The sequence below is a fragment of the Ambystoma mexicanum genome, chromosome 2p (assembly GCF_040938575.1).
Source record: "Ambystoma mexicanum isolate Mex_15411 chromosome 2p, UKY_AmexF1_1, whole genome shotgun sequence".
NCBI lineage: Eukaryota > Metazoa > Chordata > Amphibia > Caudata > Ambystomatidae > Ambystoma > Ambystoma mexicanum.
The window spans coordinates 834,815,631-834,840,174 of record NC_090923.1 but is presented as its reverse complement, the minus strand read 5'-3'; the positions used below and the strand labels follow the sequence as shown (position 1 = coordinate 834,840,174).

Below are 24,544 nucleotides of genomic sequence, written 5' to 3'. Positions count from 1 at the left end.
TAGAACTCAGTGAAGATATCTATTTGCTGGTCTGACCAGCAGGAGACGCCCTGTTTATCTTTGACCGAGGTGATTTGGGTCTGGCCCCATTCCTTTTTCGTTAAATGTGCTAGTGTTTTCCCAGGTCTTTCACCTTCTCCGTACCTCCACGCTGCCTGCAGGCGGCTGAAGTAGCGGACTTCTCTCGTGGCATGCGTCTCAAATGCCTTGAGTTCCTCACTGATTAGTGCAAGTTTGGCAGGATCAGCCGCCGTCGAGCAGTCCCGTTCCAACTCACGCAGCCTGGATTCAGAGCGACTGAGATCATTCCTATGGTTTTCAGTACGCCCGCCTCCCTAGATATGGACATCCCCCTGATGTATACCTTGAAGGCATCCCAACGGATAACCACTGTAGTGGCTAGGGGGGAGTTGCACTCAAAAAAGGTCTCGATGGCAGCCAGTATGTCTGCCTTAAACCCCACGTCCAGGAGGGCAGCAGACTTAAAGCAGCAAGTGCTGAAAGTTGGAGCCGGCGTACCCAGCTCCACCGACAGGGTGATTGGAGCATGGTCAGACAGGGTGCGGGTAACTTACTGCGCCCCATCAACCCTCCCCATCATGCCACTGGATACTAAGAACAGATCAATCCTGGAGAAGCCATCATGGACAGAGGAATAATAAGTATATTCACGCAATTGGGGGTGGAGAACCCTCCAGGCGTCCCGGATGTCAAGTGCTGCACAGAGCGAAATAGGTCTGCATGCGGCGCATGATAGAGGTCTGGGTGCAGTTCCTGTCCTATCGAGGCTGGTTTCTAGTATCAGGATCATGTCTCCACCCCAGATCTGAATTCCCACATGGCCTAGCAATATTGAGGCGATGGCATCGATAAAATCTGGGACGTTTATGTTGGGTCCATAAGTGTTCACCAGAAGGTACTCTCTGTCTACCATTGTGCAGTGCAAGACAACGTACCTGCCAACGGGGTCTATATAGCTCTTGTGAAGTATAAATTTGATGGATTTGTGTATCAACGTTAGCACTCCTCTAGCCTGTGTGGAGTAAGTTGTGTAGTACTTGTGGGGTCCCCATGTTGGTGCAATGCTCATTGCCAGGCGGCCCCGGGAGTGTGTTTCTTGCAGCATAAGTATTTTGCTGCAGTGTCTATTGGCATAGGCCATGATCTTTCGGGCCTTGGTGTACTTACTCAACCGCCCGGATGTTGCAGGACATTATGGTGGTGGGCATTACATTATTCTAGAGTACATGCCAGTTTGTATGCCTAGCATATATCTGTATATTGATTTGATGACCTGAGTCGCCCGGCAAGTCTCGTAGCGCTCGCTTGCCTCCATATGCTTAATGTACATCCCAACACGTGTAGCTTTGTGCATGTATCCAGTTGGATTTTTCCACATCATGATATACTCTCTCGTCATGAGCTGCTGTTTTGCCCCAGCCATTTTCAATATCAACTCCCCTGTTCTGTCCCTCCCCCCCTAACTACGCAAACACAACCAGCAGTGTACCTCCGCTCCCCCCACTCGCAATCAGAAGCTATCCCCCCCTAACCAGCCGGCAGCCGACCCGCTCCAGCGTGGTCTGGCTGCACTGTGGGCCCAACAATCAAAAAACTCACTAAAGAAACCGTTGCAACTGCAGTGGGTGAGCTGCTGCCGTGTTGCTATCATACACAGGAGCAATGAGGCACCAGGGTTGGTACATAACTCAGCGATGTATTTAGCCATTACTCGTTTTATCCACCCAGTCCATGCAATGTAAGAAGCTGCATTGAAGCGTAAGCGGGCGTGGCTCATCAGTACAACTCCGAGATAACACTAAGTGTGGTGCCAGATGGGAGCGTCCACTAGTATCCCATGCAAGCACATAGAACTGAGTTCAGGAGGTGACAGAGCTTAATCAAGAACAGTCCAGTGTCTCCTAAGTCGACACCACACATACATATAGATATTAACAGTTGAAGCATGAACAAGAATGAAACGTGGGCGAACAGGACCTGGGCTAGTCGTTGTCCATCAGATCTTCGGCTGGATTGTGGAGCGGTATCTGTGCTTCTATAAATTTCACCGCGTGTTATGGAGAATTCTCTGTAAAGGCTAATTTCCCAAACCTAGTGAGTCCCCCAGCAGCTTTGCTGGATTTTTTGGGGTTTAATTTTTTCTCCTGCTAAGAGTGAGACTTTTTTTCTCCCACTCTTAGGCATGATTTGAGAATGTCCTTTGACTTTGTAATGTGTTTTATGGGCTATGGGGTCTTTTACTCCATAGGGCTTCATGTGTTTTTGCTAAGTGTGTTACACAGCACCCTCAGTGCAGTAACACAGGGGTGGCATAGTGGCCCCCAAACAGACTCCATACACTGGGACTGGCTACTGTCTCCCAGGACATGTAAAGTCACCATTGACTTTACTAGTCTTAAATTCTGAACAGAACCAGTACAAACAATCATATTGTGGAAGTACTGGTAGGGGTAATTTGATTGTCCCTGGGTCTGGTTTTCAAGGGGGCACTGTCCAGTCCCCCCTTGTCGAGTTTCTGGCTGGTGGCAGTGGTTACCACGCAAAATATTCCACCGGAATATTTCCTATGGGATTTTCCCATTCATTTTAAATGCACCACTTTTTTGGTGCAATGTTAAAGATACCGACGGGTTATTTATTTAATATTTATTCCCCGGTTGGGTCTTTTTGCCAGGACTCGGTTTTAAAACTCCAACCCATGTCGAGCCCTCTGTTCCACTTTTGGCGGGCTTCTGCACAGAAGCCTCTAAAAGTGGTGCCACTCTGTCTGGGTCTACAGGATGTGCGAGAGGGGGATATAGGCACCCTGGACTGAGTTGCCTTGGCAACTCAAGTCGCACTCTTGTGTGATTGGCCCAGTGGTGAGCCGCCCGGCTCACCACTTAGCATGTTTGAGTGACAGCTAGGACTGATGAATGGGGGTTTTCTGCATAAAAGCAGGGCTTTGGGGACTGGAACTTCAGAAGTCGCCACAGGACCTAAAGAATCCAAAGAGGGAGAAGCTGAGCCGACCTGCAACGACGACACCACCGGTGGAGCCCTGCTGAACCGACTCACCACTTCCCAATGACAGAGATGATCTTCCAGGAGAGTCTTCTTCCTTTGAGCTGGTGGGGTTAACCAGTTCACCCTCGTTTCGCCTTCCTGGATCATCTCGTGGTCGAATCGCCCGTGCCAAGCACCCCGGCGGCCGGATAGCCACGCTTCACCACTACAGCGAATAAAAGGGTAGTACCTTTTAACCGGGAAACTCCGTGGCTGGTTTCTTCCCTGGCAGTGCAACGACCTCCAGCTTTCCTCCACGTCCAGATCTTCCCTTCCCCTGGACGAAGCACCGACTTGCACCCGCTCCAAGGAACTGCCCCCGGTGGAGCTTTCTCACCATTTCAGGTACTCTGTCCCGCCTGGTCTCCCTTGCAACAGACTGTTCAAGGTGTCCCGTAAATCCTTGACTCTCTATCCTGAGGTGACCTCTGACCTGTTAACTAACTTTTCTGAACTGATCTAACTCCTTTTTGAACTATCTGCAAAGACTCTTTAAAGTACTATTCAACTGTGTGATCTTGGACACATTCCGCCTTGCTCTCTCCAAGAGTGGGCCAGGCCTATGACTTTCTTGCTCCTCAGTAGACTCTGCCTTTTCTGACATGCTCTGGTTCTCTTAAAGTGTTGGTATCGTGTATTTTCCCACCCTTTCTAACTAACTTATTGGAGTTCCATCTTAGGTTAAGCGCTCACCTCTGTCTGAAAATAAGTGGTGTTTTAACTAAGACTTGTTCAATAAGTAATCAGGGATGTATATATATTAACAGTGACTGTGTTTGAACTTGCTTGCCGTATTTTGGTACCTATCTTGTATACTCTATATACTGTCTAACTCTTCTTGAGAGAAGTCTGGCTGCTCAGCCACAGCTACCAGGTAAATCTGGGTGGTACAGACTGCCACCAATTGGGTTTACTGCCAACACCTGTAGTCTTAAGCCTTTTGCAGTGGTCCCTAAGGGAACTGCACAGGTTTCTGCCTAATGCGGGACAAAGACTGATATGCAAATGGATATTTCCCATCTGTGAAAGGTACAGTGAGCAAAAAGCAGATGGCTGCGAACTCTCAATGTGGTTAACAACCACTGAACAGGTTATCATGCCTTGTTCTTCCGAGAGAGGGGCGCCTGCTACCTTTGTTGTATTTTAAGTGTGGTTTTGAATTAATAGAAGTGTTGTGTTTATAACAGATGGTTTAAAAATAAATGTACTTATATTTTTTACCTGAAACCTTGAGTCAGCGTTTGCTTGAGTCACAGTAATTGTGGTTCCTTTGTGTAATCTCTGCTACTGCTCATACACTCTTGAGATAAGCCTGGCTGCTCCGCTACTGCTACCACTTTAACATAGTAGTACAGGCTTGTACCAAAGGTAAAACTTGTATTGCCACCTGTTGTCTTAATTGTGTGTAATGGTCCATAAGGGCACTGCACAGGATTCTGCCTAACAAGGTCCATCACAGATGTCGGTCCCAATCGGGACATGGCGTCCCAACACCGCACAAGCCGCCACCCCCAGCGGCTCAGCCTTTCAGATCCCGAACGTTCGGCGGGCCGCAGCGGGGGCACGGATCTCTGATTCTCCCCAGAATTAAGCACATATGTGCTTCAGTGCATCAGATACTCATAGTGGAAGATGTGGCTTAGGGACATTAAAGAATACGCTGATGCAGTCTGATGAAGCTGGATGGCTCACGGAGCTATCAGACTAGGCAGCCATTTTCCAGGCTGCTCAACAGCACCCCCCCACTTCATTTACATTTGAACATCTGTCACAGCATTACTTCAATTGAAGAAAAATAATATAAGGAAGTGGATTCATCTAAAGGTTTCTGATGGATGCTCAACACCTGCATGACACTCTTGCAGGAGTCCATACAATATAGAGCATAAGTGTGCTGGACTTTCATGCTGTTGTTTGACTGCCAAAGTACATTATCTATCAGGGGTGCTGTTACTGGCTTTCACCATGCGGACTGAGCGTCCAGCCATCCCAGTAATGCCCCATTAGCTTTCTGGTAGCACCATTAAATGAATACAATCTACATTTGAAACCGCTTGCCCAATCAACCTGGAACATAAAAAGCAAAACGTTCCTGTGACATTCTAAAAATATGTATCCTTCCAGGTTATATTGCAAAGTTATTTTAGCATCAGAATAGGAGTTCCCCTTGTTTGACAGGGAATGGTGGATTCACATAGTAAATTAGTAAAAGTACCACTTGAGTGACAGCTCACTACACCGCCACTTTTGTAAGGAAAAACCTGTTCTTGGTACTATTTTGTCTTGTTAGAATACAATGAAAAACTGGTCAGCTGAAAGAGCAAGCATCAGTCTTCTCTTCTGTTGCGTCTGCTGAACCTTCACCAGTACTATGTGGGGTTTAGCAAGGATCCTGCGCGTCATCCACGCTCTACAATGTGTTCACAAAACCCCCATTTGATATTCTTGACAATCTGGGAGTCCCCTACACAAATTATGCTGACGACACCCAGATACTCATCCCTATCACGGGCGATCACATTGTGGACTCCAAAGCTAATGTTTATGGCCCAAGAAGAGCTCTGCCTTAATGACGATAAGACAGAGCTCCTCATCCTGGGTTCACCCAACCGACTCAGTCGACTAGACCACACATTTAAATCTTTTATTATTGACGGTAATCTTATTAGGGTCTCCAACGACACCAAAACGTTAGGTATATGCCTTGACTCTACCCTATCTCTCTCGGGGCAAACCAACGCTGTGACTTCTGCATCTGCTTATACCTGCAAACTTACCACAGCGTGCCACCCTTTCCTCACCACAGCGAATTGCATTATCCTGGCCAGAACCTTAATTATGGCTAAATTAGACTACTGCAATTTGCTCTAGGGACTAGTCAACGTAACCTATGTAAACTTCAGGTCACACAATATAATGCCATTTGGGCCGCGCTGAACATCCCTAGAAATCATCACATCTCGGACACACTGCGTAATTTGCACTGGCTCTCTGTAGCACAAAGAGTTACTCTCAAAGCACTTGCCCTCACTCATAAATGTCTGGCTAACAAGGCACCGCAATACTTGGCCAGCCAGTTCATTCCACATACCGCCAACCGCCCACAGAGCAGCCCAAGCCTACAGCTTAACCATACCCAGATTCAAATTACAGAAATCTGGGGGTGTTAGCTTCCCGGTCCTTCCTTCCAAACTTTGGAACTCTCCTACCCTCTACACTTAGATTTGAACACAGAGTTCCAGGCTTTCAAGAGTAAAGCCAAATTGTGGCTCATTGCCCGAGATTCACATGGCGCATCATTTCAACCTTAACTCCATTCTGGTTTACCATCATACACTGTATCCTGAGTCGCCTTTGCAACTCTAATCTGTTAGCCATCTTCTATATACCTATATGTGTGACTTGTATTTGCAACTATACTGATGTTATTTACAAAAGTTGTACGCCCAGTGACTTGGGTTCTTTCTTTGTACTGAACCTCGTTGTTAATTTAGTTCAGTAAAATCGATATGCAACTAACTGAGACTGCACATGTATCCCTGTAACTTATCTCACAATGTCTATGTAACTTAAGATATGCACCCAGATGCCCTTGGGCCAGGCGCGCTATACAAATAAAGAAATACAAATACTGTATGAAGTAATGGCTGAGTGTAAAGGCACCTTCAATACCAACATTATTAGATCACAAATTGATCGGCTTAGAAGCAGCTACAATAAAAATCATACTCTAGACAGCATAACATTTACAAAAGGTATGAAATCTCCTCTGCCAGTCTAAACAGATTTTCTGCAAGCTGTGATGGCAGACAACAGCCCTGCAATAGTCATTGCCAACAAATACTCATGCATACATGGATTTGGACTGCACAAAACAGACTTGGCAACATATTTCCACTTGATAACGACCATTGCACATTCTAGTGGATATCCCATGGTATCCCCCAGTAGGGTTATACAATCTACCTACCACTTAAGTGTCCATAAAGGAGAACCTGGAGAGATAAATTGTCAAGATGCAGGATCATAAGCTATGGTGATATATTCTGCACACATTCCTCAAAAGGAGGCAGCTTCATATGTGTTGAATACAACATTTGACTATCCTGCACCGGTGCCACTATAATTACAAAGTGAGAACTCCTCTTGAATTAGAAAATGGTGGATCTGAGCAGGGGCAGGTTTGTCATACATAAAAAAACAAATAATGAGCACAGAAAGAACTTGCACCAGTCCATTAAAAAGACATTCTCTTGATATTTGCGTTTTCGCCAGTTAAACTTTTTTGAGGATCTTTCTCCCCAGTGCATTAACAGTGAATCCACACCTTTTCAACCCAGGCCCTGACAGTCCGTAAACTAAGACCAATCCCAAACTATCTTTGCTTTCCTGGAGAGGATCAAGAATCGCCTCCCTCCCTTTTCACGGTATATAAAACATGCAGCTTGTGTTGCTCCCCTTTCCCTAAATGGATTTCACCTGAAGGACCGGAAGTAAAGATTAAAGAGCCAGGTGAATGCTGCATAAAGATCCTGGACTCTAGGGCCAAGGGGTCCGAATGACTTCAAGCGGGATTGATAGGTCAGGCCATCATGCAAGCACCCCAAACTTTCAGGGATGCATCCATCACCATAACTTTCAGATTTGGAAGATGCTTGAAGGTCTAACAAATGAACAAGTACTTCAAATTTCATCCACTTCTTGAAGGATTCTGAAGCTCTGTGGGAGCTGAATATAGAACGGTTCCTTAACTGCAATAATGACTCCACACAAAGCGTAACCTTACTAGTTGCACATGCTGTGGAATAATTACCAGCTTTAAGTACAGATCGCTGAATGAAGTTATTTGTATTTTACAGCAATAACAGTAACCACTGCGAGCAAGACAACAGAAAAATGTTGCTTGGCAGGACCCGGGTAGCCAGAAGTCTAATGCCCCTTTGCATTTTCCAGTGTCAGGAGGTCCTGACTCCTAGAGCAATGAGCACAAATGTCTACGTATTATTCCCTACAATGTGCACAACTCTGGCCACCATATAAAGGGACACTTGCTCATACGTCTTGCAGGATACTCTAATTGGAAAAAAACTTTTAGGCAATTAACATCTTTAGCTCCACAAAGGGCTCCCCCACCCTAGCTTCATAAACTTGAATAGATTTCATAGAAGTATTCCCAAACTACATGGTGGAAATGTGAAGCAGGCTTGGTCTCAGAAGACTGACACCTGGCCTCTAGTAAACCACAACCACTAAAATTCAAATCAAGAAAGCAATGTTTGCAAGAGGTCTACAGACTTTTGTGATGCGGTCTTCCAAATGTAGTCTGCAGTAGCCTCCCTTGCTCTCCCCTGCATCATGGGTGGAGTGTATGAGAAGTGCAGCTATCCTTTTGGATAAAAGCCATGTAGAGATGGTTTTTAACATTGCGGCTGTCCTTTGTCGTTTATCAGTGAACAGTGCAACATCGACAGCCCTCCACTGTATCTCCGGATTACCTTAGGGGCCATTACACATCTATGTAGAAACCGCACATGAGGATTTGAGGTGGTCACAAAAAAAAGCTAAACTTGGAATTGATTGATTTGTACTTTTTGTATTGTTTCCAAGTTGCAAACAAGTACAGCGTATCACATTGAAATTCACCCATCAAAGGTCAGTACGTTATGCATAGTCAACCTAACTACAGCTGGTTAACCAGGTCACCTTTGATAGTGTACCTTTCTACGACTTGCCTGCTCAGGTGAGCAATGCTCAGTTCCAGTTCGTACCCACTCCTCCCCTAGTGACCCCCCCGTCGCTTTGCGACAATTACTGCTTTATCCCTGTGTACCCCTATCCCAAAAGGGTAACCAGCCCCACCCCAATCAGCAAAGGGATATGTACCTCTCACAGTGTAGTGCAACATTAAACCACTCCCTCGAGCCTTCAAATAAGGCATCAATTCCAATAGGGCCTGTAAAACAACTGCCACACTTATTTATGCCAGGCACCATAGCGTTCTGCCCCACCGTCTCCAACCCATAAGTTTAAAGGAGCTCACTGCACTCCCACACCGCCAACAACTCGCAGTACCCATCTGCCACCATTTTGGTGACTACAACCAGGGTGATATAAGCATGCACTACACACTTGTATTGTATCCATTGTAAGCAAGCATTCAGTGACACGTCATTTGTATACTGTAACACCGTCGTCCATTCACTGTTCGTCAGAGGGTCTACCAGGTCCTCTGTCCATTTAGATCATGCGTTTACATTTTCATGTAACCTAGTAGCCAATCCTGCCGTGTACAATTCTGTTATAGGTTTACCACCCTTCGTTAGTTGGTGCAGCATTGTGCTAATGGTGTATGCTGAAGGACGGACTGGGAACCACTGCCAAAAAACCACCCCACATCTGCCATCAACCTGTCGAAATCCAGGAAACTGAAACAAATGTGTACACACTCTAAAGCAATCCCGATGTGAGATTTCATGTCCCCCATATACAAGTCTATAACGTTCCACTCCCCCCCCGCCCTCCCTCAAATGCACATGGCCCCTTTCCAATAATACCTCATCCTACCAAGAGATAACGTCAGCTCAGGTCACAATACACGGATACATGTGTTCACTGGCAAAGGGAAGGACCCCCAGCACATCTATTGGTGCAGCGGCATACACATCTGAGATCGTAGCAGTATGGTCATCCACCTGCGGCTGCACGAAACAATCCATTAAGTGCTGTAACAAGGCAGCCCAGTAATAACCTTTAAAATCGGGTGCCACGATGCCTCTTCTACCCGCTGGGAGCTGTAAAGTAGACCGTGCAATTGTCAGTGTACGACCCTTCTACAACACCTTACCCAATATCATATGTAGTTTGCAAAAGCACTCACTGGGCATCGGCACCACCTAAAGGACATAGAAACACCATCTTAGCCAGTGGAACTCGCCCCATAACTGACAACGGAAATCTGATCCAAAGGTCAGAGCTTCTATCGAACGTCAACATCCCACGGTCAACATTCTGTTGATGGACCCATTTCCAGTTCGCACTCACCTTGGTTCCAAAGTACCTGAAGCCTTCTGTGGTAACTTTCATACCAAAGTCCGCCAGGTAAAGACACAGAGTTCGGTATTGCATACACACCAGACTTTTGTGAAGAATCCTACAGATCCCTCACTGAAACCCTGCCTGAAAGACAGACGCTTCCTGATCCTGACCTCAGGGGTGGTGTACTGTGGGAGAAGACACGGACCAGGGTGTTGAGATGATCCCCTGGGATGAGATGTGATATGTATTAGGCAGAATCCTGTGCAGTGCCCTTAGGGACCACTACACACAATTAAGACTACAGGTGGCAATACAAGTTTTACCTTTGGTACAAGCCTGTACTACTATGTCAGATTGGTAGCAGTGGCGGAGCAGCCAGGCTTATCTCAAGAGTATATGAGCAGTAGCAGAGATTACACAAAGGAACCACAATCACTGTGACTCGAGCAAACACTGACTCAAGGTTTCAGGTAGAAAAATACAAGTACATTTATTTTTAAACCATTCATTATAAACACAACACTTCTATTAAACTTAAATAAAAACCACACGTTAAATATACTACAACTAACCAATTCACTTTGTACAGTAAGTCTCAAGGTAAGTACCCTGTGTTTGAATGAACCGGTGTTCCGAACAAAACGTGTTACCGCAAATACGATTGCGAACACTTTTTGACAGTTCGGTCTACTAAATAAACGCGTATCTGTGACATGAAATGCTACCGGGGCAAAAACACACTTAGCACCCGAAATACTCGGAGGGATTTGGAGGCAAAAATCACAGGCAATATTTTTGTTAGGCAGACAGAATCGAGAAACACTCAGACAGGAGTTCAAAAGCCAAGGTCGAATGACACCGGAGGCCCGTTGCCGAAGATCACACAGTCACAGTTCACGATTCAACATAGCCAAAAGTACTTCGATATTGTCAATGTTCGGAAGCAAAAGTTAAAAGAAGGGAGGGAAGACCAGGGCAAACCTTGGAAATGAAGAAAAGGGATTCACCCAGTTTCCTCAAGCAGAACAGTACCTTGTTCTAATGGTGCAGCTGGTGCCCAGGCAGTTATTCGTGTTGGTTTCCCGCAGACCTACGATTCCTGGAGCTTTGTTGTGAAGGAGGATGTCTGAAGGGGGTCTGCACCACACAGGGATGAGGCTGGCAGCAGCGACGAAGAATAAAAGTGTGCTCCTTAAAAACAGGAGAGGCTCTTCAGGTGGCTATGCAGACCACTACAGCAGCGTGCAGCGATTTCGACCAAGGAAGAGGATCCTCTGGCTGTAGAAGACTAGCTGGTTATCCCCACCAAGCTCAAGGGAAGACGACTCCGGACTGGATCTTCTCTAAGTCGTTGAAGGGAAGATAGCTCAGGACTGCAGCAGGGCTTCACCGGGACGGGGTAGTTGCAGCAGCCGTCATTCTCTCCGCTTCTCTTCGGTTCCTTGTAGTTCCAGTGGCGACTCTGACTTCTAGCCCAAGAGACCTGCCTTTTATGCGAAAACCCCCCATTCACGCAGCCTGGCTGTCAATCACCCAGCAGGGGGGGTTGTCCAGCCCGGACAACTACCCTGGCCAATCATGACAAAGTGCGACCTGGGTTTCCTAGGATACCCTGTGCAGGGGGTGACTACACCCCTCCCTCACAATCAGCCCACCTAGACACCCAGGCGCCTTGAGGAGGCCTTCTAAGCAGAAGCCCGCCAAAAAACAATTAACAAAGAAGGCAAACCTAGTTTGCAGCGCAAAGTAAAACACAAGAAGGACTTTAACAAAAAGAAATGGCGAATAAACCCAACCGGAGCTAAAAGAAATATGATTTGGTCAAGTGAGTTTATGTTCGGGGCTAATATAATAGCCAAGAACAATACCACGTTTATCTAATATAATCGCGGGAGAAAACTTAGGGTAGATACCACTGCCACCAGCCAAGTCTAAATGTTAAAAGAGCGAAACAATGCTGGTACAGATAAAAAGGGATACAAATTAACCCTTTCCAGTACTCCATGGAAGATGGGGTGTACTGGATCTGTGGTAGATTGACTAAGTAAAGTTAATGGTAACTTTACCCTTTTCTGGGGGACTGTAGTCCGCCTCAGAAATGGAGTCGAGGGAAGTCTCAAAGACAACCCTGTGCCACGGCACTGAAGGTGCTGTGTGACACACAAAAAGAAGGGGGCTACTGAAGTGGTGTACTTCAGAGTCCACAATCACAAAAACAGAGAAATACACATGGCAAAACATAGGTAAGAGTGGGAGAAAAGCTCTCACTCTTACCAAGTGGAAAAATTAAACTCCAGAAGTCCAGCAAAGCTGCTGGGGGACTCACTAGGTGAGGGAAATTAGACATAAATGAGAATTCTCCCGAACAGTATGTGTCCTCTGAAAAGAAGTGCCTTTCTGGGTTGCCAAAAAAGGTAGTGGCATATTGTCATTTTGATGTCCCTCACCCCCATATAAAATCTGCAATCCAGGATATACATTCTGTAACTATTGAGCAAGCATTTTTTTTTCAAAACTTTATTTATTGACCAGACAGACATGATGTGCATCACATTATGCAATTATCATTAACATACTCTTGGCTATACATACAGATCGTTTCCAACATTCTATACAAGTACAATGCCCCCCCCACCCAATAATTTATTTATTTTGGCATTTATAGAGCACGCTAAGCCCTTAGGCATCAAGGCGCTGGTCACAGAAAATAGGTACAATAAACATTTACTATCACTACAAAAGGTTAGTAGAGTTCATTGCTAGCAGCACTTTTGAGGAGCACATTGTATTAAGATGTGTTGTCCAGTGAGAAAAGTCAGGTTTTGAGTTTCTTGAGGAAGCCCCAGTATAATAAAGTTACTCACTGTAGTGACTACTTTACTCCTAGCCCATAGTCCCCTTTCCGCCATACTTTTGGGACATTCCGTCCTGTGAGACGGAACCAGAGCACTTTAGTAAAAAAGCATCTATTGAAAAATGCGTCGTCCTCTTTTTATGCGGTGCACCGCATGCGGCCGTAACACCGCCCTTCGTAGCTCTGCATCGCCCTTCAGTCCTTTCCGCTGCGCGGTCGGGGCTGGACGCACTAGCATTACCGGGAAGACCTTTTTTCTTTCCCGGTGTCCTCTCCTGCTCCGGTTCTGCGGTCGCATTGTCCTCCGTCTATGCCGGAGCGTCTGGTATTTTCCACTTGTTCCTCTTGCGAGCGTCGCTTCGCTAGGGCGGATCCCCATTCTCTCTGCTTGGAGTGTCTGGGACCGGATCACTGTTGAGACTTGTGTTTCTTCTGCGACTGCCTTTCGGTCCGGATACGTCGTCTTCGTAGGTGGGAGGAAATCTTCCAGAAGGTTCCTCCATCGCTTTTCCAACTCTTCATTGACGGAAAGAAGAGGCGCCCGGTAAATTCTTTACTTTTCAGGGCACCCCGGCCAGGGGACTCCTTCCCTACGTGCTCCAGGTCCGGGAGGGGCTTCATAAGCTCTGCACCGGGGTTATCCCCGAGGTGCCTCGCAGGCCTAATAGGTGTACCAGCGTTTCCGCGAGGGGCCTGCCTGTACAGGATCACAATCCAAGGTTCAACGATCAGGTGCTAATAGCCAGCATAGTCGTGCTGAGCCATTGGGTAGCAGAGTTCGCTCCGAGGTCTCCTCGTTAGGAGCTTCCCGCACAGACACCGGGGTGCGCCATGAGGCCTCTGTTGAGGATTTCTGTACCGAACCACGGCTCGAGGCCCCTCTCAGGGGAGCTATTAGGACCGGATTCTGTTCCAAGGTCTCTCTTAACGAGGCTAAGTTATGTACCAACAGAACTGAGAGGCCTGTTAAGGTTTTGTCGGTGAGGTGGATTCCTCAACTTTCCCGCGCTCGCGGTGTTACCGGTTCTGTTGAGGGGGCACAGGGAGAGGTTGTCTAAAAAGCAACAAATTAAAAAATGTGTCCTTCTCTTTTTACGCGGGGTAGCACACACAGCCATAACCCCGCACTGCTTAGCTCCGCCCCGCGCATCGCCCTTCAGTCCTTTTCTATCGCCAGGTCGGAGTCCATTTAAGCAATAATAGAGGATATTTATTAAAGGGGACAGCGGGCAGGACTATGGACTAGGAGTAAGGTAGTCACTACGGTAACTTTATTATACTCCTACGTCCTGTCCCCTTTCCTCCATACTTTTGGGAGATTACTAAGCACTCCTTTACAGGAGAACTTTACTGAAAGAGGTTTTTAAGAACAGTTTGCCCGAACTGAGCATCAGCCCTGGAGCTCAGGTCTAAATGCTTCACAAAAGCCGACGGGGCAGCCCATGTGGCTGCCTTGGCAATGGTTTCCCAGGGAACATATTTTTGGAAGGCAATGGCAGCTGCCTTGCCTCGCAAAAGATGGGCATGAATTCCCTTTGAGGTTGAAGACCCTGAACGACATGCTTCTGAGATACTGGAAGCAATCCATCGGGAGATAGTTGGCTTCAAAGCCGGCTTTCCTTTTGGGTCCCCGAAGGTCACCAAGTGATGGGAAGAGCTCCGAAGATTAGATGTTCTGTCCAAATAAAGAGCTCGCCTTACATCCAAATTATGCAGAACCCTCTCAGCATCTGAAGCCGGTTCTGGGAAGAAAACTGGTAAGGAAATAGACTGGTTCAGATGAAAATCAGATACCACCTTTGGAAGGAAAGCGGGATTGGTCCGGAGGACAACCTTATCCTTGTGAAAGGTGAGGAATGGATGTTCTACCGACAAGGCCTGAAGCTCGCTTGCATGCCTTGCCGAAGTTACCGCAATCAGAAAGGCCATTTTCCATGAAAGGAATTTCAAGTCTGCTGAAGCCATGGGTTCAAAGGGTTTATGACAAAGCAGTAAGGAGCACATTCAGATCCCACTTAGGATGCGGGCTGTGCACCGGTGGATACAGATGCAACAGACTTGCAAAATGCCTTTTAACGACAGGGTTTGTCAAAGAAAAAGAGCAAGCGTCTGTTGACAGGTAGGCGGCAATAGCCGACAAATAAGTCCTACAAGACAAAACATGCATGCCTGAAGCTGCCAGATGAGAAATGAAAGACAGCACTGTGTTGATAGCAGCTTCTCTGGGGTCCAGCTTTTTTTCTAAACACCAGTGACAGAAACTGAGCCGTTTGCTCCTATACTGAGACCTGGTCGAAGGGTTTCTAGCCGCTTGGATAATATGCATATTATCCGCAGACAAATTGAAACTCTAAAGATTTGAACTCAGGCACCAGGCCGCCAAGCTGAATGATTGTGGGGAGGGGTGCCACAACTGCTGATCACTCTGGTGAAGCAGGTCGAGAATCAGCGGAAGCCTGACCGGTGAGCAGACTGACATATGTTGAAGCTCCAAAAACCAGAATCTGGCTCGCCACCACGGGGCTATGAACAGGAGAGTCCAATTTGATGCGTTCTTGAGCATGCACAGCGCCCAGTGAATTAGAGTAAGAGGCAGGAAGGCATAAGCCCTCATGTTCTGCCACGGAATCTCGAGAGCATCCCCCAGGGAAGAGGCCCAAGCCCATTCCTGGAAGCATAAAGAGGAAGTTTCCTGTTCAATGACGTCGCAAAGGGGTCCACTTCTGGAGTGACCCAATGGTGAAAAAGTTCAGAGAGCATCCCTGTGTTCAGCTCCCACTCGTAGCTGACCACCGCTCACCGGCTGAGAGAGTCTGCTGTTACATGCAGCTGGCCCGGAATGTGTACCACCAACAGCCAAACACCATGCTGAACAACCCATTCCCAAATCTGAATGGCTAGATCTACAAGGGCAGGTGACTGGGTACTCCCCTGCTTGTTGAAGTAAAACATGGATACCGCTTTGTCCGTGAGCATGCGGACCACATTGTTCACAATCCCTAGCTTGAATGCTTTGAGTGCCAGGAAAATCCCCAGACGTTCCAGATACTGTATGTGAACTTGTCCTGCGGCGACCACAGGTCGAAAACCTGAAGATGATCCATTGTCGCGCCCCACCCGATAAGGGAAGAGTCCGTCGTAATGGTCACCTGGGGGGGGAGGGCTCCTGAAAGGGCACACCCACCGACAGATTGCTGGAAGACCACCACCAAAGGAGATCCGACATGTAGGCTTGAACCAACATTATTTTGGTGTCCGGTTAAACCGCCAGGAGCCAGGAGCTCCGAAGAGCCAACTGCGCAAGTCGTATCTTGAGACACGCCAGGGGAAGAGCAACCATGCACGAGGCCATGAGGCCCAGAAGCCTCTGGAACCACCAGGAAGTCATGCTTTCTGACTGAATGAAGACTTTACACATGGTTAACAGATCCGCCATCCTGTCCACCGCCAAGTACAACCTGCAGTCGATTGTTTTCCAACAGAATCCCAGGAATATCAGGTCCTGAGAGATCATCATGGAGGATTTCCGCCAGTTCACCGACAGCCCAAGACTGCACAGGAGCTGAAGGAGAGACTGAAGATTGCTCCAGGCTTTCACCAGACAGGGACTGCGCAGACGCCAGTCGTCCAAATATGGATACACATGAATACCCTGTAGCCTTAAAAAAAAAAAAAAAGCAGCAATGACTGATGACATCTTTGTGAAGACACGCGGCGCAGAGCTGAGACCAAAAGAGAGCACTTGAAACTGATAATGCTTCTCTCCCAGGGAGAACCGCAGATATTTCCGATGCAGGCTCCAGATCAGGATATGCATATATGCATCCTGAAGGTCCACAACGCAGAGCCAGCTGCCCTTCTGAAGAGAGTACTTTATTTGGCAGAGTGTAATCATCTTGAATTTCTCTTGGGGAAGAGAAAGGTTGAACTGGGAAAGGTCTAGAATGGTGCGCAGGCCAACCTGGTTGGGTTTTGGCACCATAAACAGATGAGAGTAGAAGCCCTCCCCTTGTTCCCGTTCTGATGGTACACACCTTAGCCTCGTTACGAGTTACCTCAGAACAGAATCTGAGAGAGGCCTCGAACTGTGGTTTGGTACAGAAAGCCTTAGAGGCCTCAGGGCGCACCCAGATGTCTCTGCGGGAAGCTCCTAACGAGGAGAGCTCTGAGCGAGCTCTGGTACCCAATGCCTCAGCACGACTATGCTGGCTATTAGCACCTGATTGGTGAACCTCAGATCGTGATCCGGTACAGGCAGGCCCCTTGCGGAAACTCTGGTACGCCTATTAGGCCTGCGAGGCACCTCGAGAATAACCCCGGTAGCAGAGCTTATGAAGCCCCTCCCGGACCAGGAGGATCCCGGGAAGGAGTCCCCCGGCCGGGGTACCGTGAAAAGTAAAGAACTTACCGGACGTCTCTTCTTTCCGTCAATGAAGAGTTGGACATGCGATGGAGGAACATTCTGGAAGATTTCCTCCCACCTACGAAGACGACAAAGTGCCCGGACCAAAAGGGAGTCCCAGGAGAAACACAAGTCTCAACGGTGATCCGGTCCCAGACATTCCATGCAGAGAGAATAGGGATCCGCCCTAGCGAAGCAACGCTCGCAAGTGAAACAAGTGGAAAATCCCAGATGCTCCGGCATAGGCGGAAGACAACGCAACCGCAGAACCGGACCAGGAGAGGAGGACAATGAAAAAAAACAAAAAAAAAAACGGTCTGCCCGGTGATGCTAGTGCGTCCAGCCGCGACCGCGCAGAAAAAAGGACTGAAGGGCAATGCGCGGGGCAGAGCTAAGGAGGGAGGGGTTACGACCCCATGCGGTACCCCGCGTAAAAAGAGAAGGACTCATTTTTCAATTTGATGATTTTTTACAAAAGTGCTCTGGTCCCGTCCCACAGGACGGAATGTCCCAAAAGTATGGAGGAAAGGGGACGGGACGTAGGAGTATGATGATACTGACCTTAGAGCGGGAGAGCATTACAATTCTTGGCAGCAAACACTAGGTAGCTGATGCCCACCTGATCTTTGACGTTTGTATTTAGGAGTGGTGAGGTGATTCAAGTATGTGGAGTGGGTGAGTCTAGAAGTTGGAGTTTTGTTGAACTTGTCGGATAGGTATTTTGGTGCAGTGCAAGAGATGTACTTGTGAGTGATCGCTAGGGATTTAATCATCATATTTCTTCCGATTGAGGAAATGTGATCTTCTGTTAGGGTGCGATAAATGCAAAACTGATCCCCCCCCCCCCCCCCAGGATATCTGAGTCGTCCTGTTGCGTGTGTATTAGGTAGGTACGTAACAGTTCCCAGATGTCTTTGATCTACAAGTAGGCACAACCATTGCCACCTATCCCCTCTCCCATTCATGGTGTATGCAAGATCCTTAAGCCATTCCGTGCACATAGGACTTGTCTTTGACTTCCAATATTTCATTATGTGTTTTCGCAATAATGCATGCAACATTAAAGAACCTTCTTACAGTTGTTGAAACCTTCCCAATGTCTCCCAGGAGATATTTAGGGTGGAGGGTGTGGGGGGGTGGGGGCAGGTGGGTGTTAGGCAGAATCACCTGCAGTACACTTTGGGAACACTACAAGTAATTAGGACTAAAAGTGTAAGCACAATTTCACCTTTGGTACAAGCCTGTACTACACAGTAAAGTGGTAGCGATGGCTGAACAGCCAGACTTATCTCAAGAGTTTAAGCGAGCAGTAGAACAAGTTACATACATTTACTCAATCATTTATAAAACATTACACTAGCACAAACAGCTCAATATCACATGAATACACCACAAAAATCCAACTGGTAAGTAACTAAACAAGTTTAGCTGAAAAATGAAGTGTGAGCAAAATGGCACTTTGGATACTTCGAAAAGGGGGGAAAAGACAAGGTTATAAGAATAGACAGCCCAAATATAATCATAGGCAGGGCAAAGGGTTCACGTTAAATACAACCAGCAATTCTTCTCAATTCGCCTGGGCCAAAGTCAATGGTACAGAGTCTCTTGTCTAGGATAGCACAGTTCTGGTATGTAACGGTTAAGTCTTTGCCACAGATTTTTAAAGGATTTGGCTAGGCGAAAAGTTTGCCAAATGTTTAGAGAAGGACAAGCCTTCGCAGTTGAGGAAAGTTTCACGCACTTTCTCGATGGCTGAAAAGATTTCCGGACCACGTTTGCACAGTACCTTTTAAATGAAGAAAGCTGTAGCTGAGGCAGTTGTTCCTGGCAGTTCGAGCAGATCTCGCTGTTCCTGAGCTTCAGTCGTAGGGACAAGGACGACGTCGGGAGGTTCCTGCACTGCCATGAGAAGAGGCCAAAAGCTGTAGCAAGATGTCGGTTTAAGGTGCGAGTGCCTTAAAGTCCCCCTGGTTTCCTTCCCTCTGGCTATCCGGTTTTCGAAGGCACTCTGAAGAAAATTCAACCAGAATAGGACGGTGTCCAGGTGGCTTGCGAGTTGATTGTTCCCACCAAACTCAAGGGAAGAAGTTAACCTTGAGGGGCTTCCTTCCTCTCCTCTTTGGTTCTTTCGTTCCAGTAGTCGACTCCGCTTTCCTAGTCCCAGAGACCTGCTTTTAATTCAGCCTGGCTGTCACTCACACAGCAGGGTGGCTGTCCTTGCCGGACAGCCAGCCGGCCAATCACGCCAGAGTGCATTCAGGTCTCCTAGGAGACTAAGCACAAGGAGTTCGGGCACCTCCTTCACATCCTGTCCACCCCAGACACTCTGGCACCAGAGGAGGGCTTCAGCACAGAAGCCCGCCAAAGGGCACAAACAAAGGGACCAAACCTGGTTTGGCGCGCAGAGACAAACACAAGGAGGACTTTTCCTAAAAGAAATGGTAAAAAAAGATGACCGGAGTCTGTTTTTACAGATAGGTCTGGGGCGCAATATTGATAAACATGGCTACCCCTGATTTTGAGCTACCGTTTTTATCGGTCGTGAAAAATCACGGTAGTTGATCTAAACCGCTGCCACCAGCCATTTAAAATAGGAAAATGTAACATTTGACTGTTACATGAGTGTTTTGACTCAGGGGAAGCTAAGCAACCCCTCCCGCACTCTATAGTAAGATACAGTGTGCTGGGTCAGTAAATGTAAAGAGACTAGTAAAGTCAATTTAACTTTACATGCCCTGAGAGACAGCAGTCATTCTCAGGGAAGGTAGTTAAACCTTTGGGGAGTCTGAAAAGATACCCCTGTGCCACTGCACTGAAGGTGCTGTGTGACACACAGAAAAAGATGATGCCACTGAAGTTGTTTAAAAACTCCATAACCAAAGAACACAAAAGTAAAACACACACAAAATACATGGAAGAGTGGGGGAAAAAGGCTCACTCTTCCCAGGTAAAAAATAAAATCCTAGAAATCCAGCAAAGGTGCTGGGGGTCGCAAAAGGTAAGGGAAATTGGCACATTTGGAGAATTCTCCCTAACACTCGTCCCCCCCCCACCCCGCAGACTAAGGGACAGGAGGATTTAATCCACTCCTGGATGAATCGCCTTTCTCCAGTTGGTCAAACATCCTGGAGAGACCATCAGCATTTTGGTGGCGACACCCTGACCTGTGTTCAATGGTAAAATCAAACCCTTGCAGGCCGATTGACCATCTCAGTAGTTTTGGGTTTTCCCATTTCATTTGCAACAACCATCTCAAGGGTTGGTGGTCAGTTTGAATCACAAAAGTATATCCATACAAGTATGGTCTAAACTTCCTCAAAGGCCACACAATCGCAAAGCATTCACGTTCAATGGTTGCCCACCTTGTTTATGGTTCCTTCAGCTTCCTGCTGATGAAGCAAATGGGGTGCTCCCTACCTTTCTCATCCAGTTGACTAAGGACTGCACCTATACATGTATTTTAAGCATCTGTCTGCACAATGTAGGTTTTGCTATAGTCCCTGACAGAATTTCAAGATCAGGGAGCAATCCCAGAACATATGTAACTAGTCCGCCCCTGCCCTCCCACATTTTACACAATTGTCATTCACTTCGGACGAAAACATTGCCAGCCTAGCCGGAGTGTAATATAGCTGATTTAATATCTTGAATTGTATGAGCCAGTATCTTACGTTCATTGACACTTCTCTAGTGAGGAGACCATTCCGCAATTGAACATCATGCAACTCATTCCCCAAATCTCCCTCCCATATTGCCTGTTCCCCATTCCTAGGATTCTGGATACCTGGACCAGTCTGTACAGCCTGGAGACTAGTCTTCTAGCATCATCGCCCGCCACTTTGCAGTTGTGAGTTTCGGGCTCCTGGGGGACTGAGGGCCACCTGATGCGGACAGCTGCCCTCATACGGTAATACTGTAATATGATAGGGCTGCTCCCCAGATTGGCAGCTGTTAAGATGGATTTCTAAACTCTGACCTGGTGAACAGAGGTTTAGGAGGCCACCCTAGTTTAGTGGAACAGGGGAAATATTCTGGACAAGCCAGACCCATCACGGTAGCTTGGCAGGCTGTCAAGACTAAGTCTTAGGAGCGGTGATGGTGATCGGAAGCCCACAATGAGCACACACACAGTAAAACTCCACAGAATACGCTTAAACAAGTGTATATCAAAAATGCATATACACGTATTATAGGCCTTACAATTAAACACAATTAAAGCACATTAATATAAAACAGTTAACACCTTTACCACTAGTTAACATATAAACAGTTACATTTCGCCTAATGCAGTAAAGGGAAAAACACAGCCACAACCTGTAACAGAAGGGTGGGTTAACTCAAATATAGCATTTGGCAGTTCTTCAGAATCAATCCTAACCTGAGCAGTCCAGCCCTACGAAGTGGGGAGCCGTGTGCTCTAAAGTAAAGTAGTGCGTTAGAAACAGTCACACTTTAAGAGTGAAAGTGGATCCTCTGAGGGAGCTGTAGCAGTTCAGGAAGGGGCTTGAGGTGATGAAGAACAGTGTCCCACTATTCAAGGAGGGTCTACCCTCGCAGGCAGAGCTAATAGCTAGGGAGCCCAGCTAAGGCGAGTATCTTTTTAGGGGTTCTCGTGCTTAAAGAACAATGGCTGTACCAGGGAGGCCACCGGTAAGTGATGCAAATACTCACCGACCCTCGACACAGTCCAGACCAAACATTGCCAGACTAGTCCTGGTTGCTTGCTTAGTCACTCCTTCATTCACAGGATCATTGCGCCTAGTGGTCTGCACAGGGGTGCTAGAATAAGTATCACTGGGCCAAATTTCTTCCCCGCTCCCTTCATCATGTTTCCCACTTGTCACCTCCATTATCTCTGTTCCCTATGCCAGAGAGGCTACCACCACCATGGATTGAGCTGGTTCCCGCCCTCTCCTCCTAGAAGCAGCACCACTTCCTTTGGAACACAGCTATCAGGTTTATCTCCCTGGATGTGTTGTTCCACACTGCCACCTGTGAGAAACCTGAAGTTGTCTATGGGTAGACCCCAGGAATCTGTCATCCAGGTGTCCAGGACACGGCCATCACTATTAGATCCAGTTCCTGGGGGTAGACCAGTGAGGATCACCTGGATGGGGGTCCTCGGGGAGTGGGAGACGGACGGGCAAGGCGCAGTATCTCCCCTCCTCTCAACACCTTTTCCCCATCCTACCACATAGGACATTCAAAACCACCACACCCAAACAGCCTTTTCCAAAATGAACACTTTTGCACAACACACCAGTGAATGGACTAACACCAGAGCAGTTTATCTGACATGTCCCAATACAAGGGTCAGGCAATTGATCAGACTCTCACACCCGACGGTCCTTTCCCTTTCCTACAGGGATAGAAGGTGGAGCAAGAGAGCACAGTACGAGCAAGGCAGACCACACAACGAGTCAGCTATCCAGACCCAGCAGTTCAAGAGGAGGATAAAGGCAGCAAACATAGAGAGGCTGACAAGAAGAGACATGACCTTGCCCTTCTCGACATAACCCTGAGGACAACAGCCCAAGTGTGTTGCAGCAGATGTCAATGGTACACGCAACGTATCGCCGCTGATAAGCTGAAGCGAGGGAGACTCCTGCGGTACCGGCCTTGACTACAGCTACAAGGAAAGTCAAGCGGTTCATCACAGCTGGTGAGTCAAAGGAGAACCGGGCTGTGGTGAATGAAAGTTGTAAAGTGAGAAAAGTTCAAAGAACTGGAAAATTGCAAAGCGGGAGAGACCAGCTGCAGAAGGGGTCCGGTACCACGTTGGTACAGCTCCGAGAACCTCTAGTGGATCCCCATCTGAGTTAAACTACAGATACCAGAAGGTCGTAGGAGAGCCGCCAAGATAGGCCAAAGTGGTCATACAGCAGGTCAAGCAAAATCCCTGTAAAATCAAAAGCCTTTGATCCAAGAACTATAAAGCAAGCAAGGGAAGTGAATCCGGCCACCTGAGGTTTGAGAAAGGTATGCACCCGGAAGAGGGTGACCCGGGGGCAAAAGCTAAAGTCCCAAGAAACTGTGTTGACAAGGGTGAACCCGGCTGAGGGATGTCCACTGGAGCTGTTAAGAAAGAAATTAAGATTAGTGAATGCTGGAAAAGCCATAGTGAACCCGTCAGGAGGCTGAAAGCAGAGAGGGGTCAACGTCCAGAAGAGGGGAACCAGGGGTGAATCCATCACCCAAGAAAATACGTAGAAAGGAACTTAGTGTTTGTCTGTTGGTTCCTTATTGGTAAACATAGCAGGCCCTCGGGACCAGGAAACCCTAACTACTGAAAGCCTTGATTTCGATGGGAACTGTTTAGGGTCAGCGCCTGAAAGAGGCAGACCCAGGGGTGGAGAAGCCTCACCCAAAGTAAAACGAGAAAACAAACTTTCATATTGTTGAAGGAACTTTTGTTTTGATATTGATTAAGTCAGGCCCTCGAAGGCAAGAGGTTTTCAAGATGAACGAGACTCGGCCATCGACAGTCCTGAGAGCTGCAAGTGGAACTGTCGACATGTGCTGGGAAAGCTCGAGTGTGTGATGTGCACCCAGATCCCATCTTACCCCGTGCTCAAAACGTGGGTAAGGAAGACTCAAGCTACCACATCCTGCCATTATTTGTGAACACATTTCTTTTCTTGAGAACTATCCCACACCCTTTTTTGTATTAGTTTTAAGGTTTGGCAATAGGTTTCTTAGTATAGGCCCTTTTTATGTGACAGCACCACTAGGACTGCCTTATTTTTATTTTGATGGTCGACGCTTGCGCCCATCTTAGATTTAGGTTTAGATTAGGTGTTTTTCCAACCTGCTTTCAGTTGAATAAACACCCTTCAACTGATCACTTGTGTCAGTCTTTACAGTTGCCACCATGAGTTCCTTACACACCGCTGTGGCCACACACTCTCAAGCTTGTACATTGCTTGAGTGAATGCAGGGCACCCCAATCGCAAAGCAAATCTCTCACCCCAGGGCTCCCAAAAATCTGGTGTTCGTCACCACCTTCACCTCGCCCCTCACCTCCAGGCTAGTCACTCCATTGTATTATGCCACAGCCCTCTCAACAAGCAATGCAGGAGATGCAGGCTCAGACAGTCCAACTGCATGATGGCATATCAGGGGGCAAAGTATGCTCTTCCAGCCACCTCCGGGGCCACACCTTCAACTCGGCCCTCTGCGCTCTGCAG

General features: G+C 47.4%; 1 protein-coding gene across 1 annotated transcript in view; it reads right to left on the bottom strand.

The window, feature by feature from the left end:
* The window catches only part of SAE1 (SUMO1 activating enzyme subunit 1), a 1,106,078-nt gene that overhangs the window by 725,939 nt on the left and 355,595 nt on the right, over window positions 1–24,544 (bottom strand). The window lies entirely within an intron of this gene.